The sequence below is a fragment of the Numida meleagris genome, chromosome 2 (genome assembly GCF_002078875.1).
Source record: "Numida meleagris isolate 19003 breed g44 Domestic line chromosome 2, NumMel1.0, whole genome shotgun sequence".
In the NCBI taxonomy this organism is placed as follows: Eukaryota; Metazoa; Chordata; class Aves; order Galliformes; family Numididae; genus Numida; species Numida meleagris.
The window spans coordinates 90,708,767-90,709,278 of NC_034410.1; positions in this window are offsets into that span (position 1 = coordinate 90,708,767).

Below are 512 nucleotides of genomic sequence, written 5' to 3' on the forward strand. Positions count from 1 at the left end.
TATGAGTAGGTACAAGGCAGATAACTTATGACTTGAGTAAAAATGTACTTTTAATGTAGCACAAAATGCTTTTTTATGTATACACACAACCATTCTTTCACCTTACATTTGTATAAGAGTAATGTTTACAAAGAATTAGCAAAGCATTAAAAGCTGAGTGGAAGAATTGTAGGAAGCTCTCAATTCTTTCTTCTCATCTGTTTACAGGACTGCATGAATGCCCATGTTGAAGACCTTATGACAATAACAAAATGGGTCCAATATGTACAACTGAATGCAGATAATACTGAAAATGCAGATTCTTTAACAAAAAACATCATCTGTTTTTGTGCTCTCTAATGTTGTACTTCTCATTAGCATGACTTTTGGTACAGCTGTTCCACACAAAGTCCTCAACATGTGACCGGGGAGCTGAACTCTGTGAGAGTTGGAAAGGAAAGGAGATATGGAGACAGTGGATGCAATCAACTATTGACTGCACCAGGATTCTTCCTTGAAAGTAGTAAATGTGT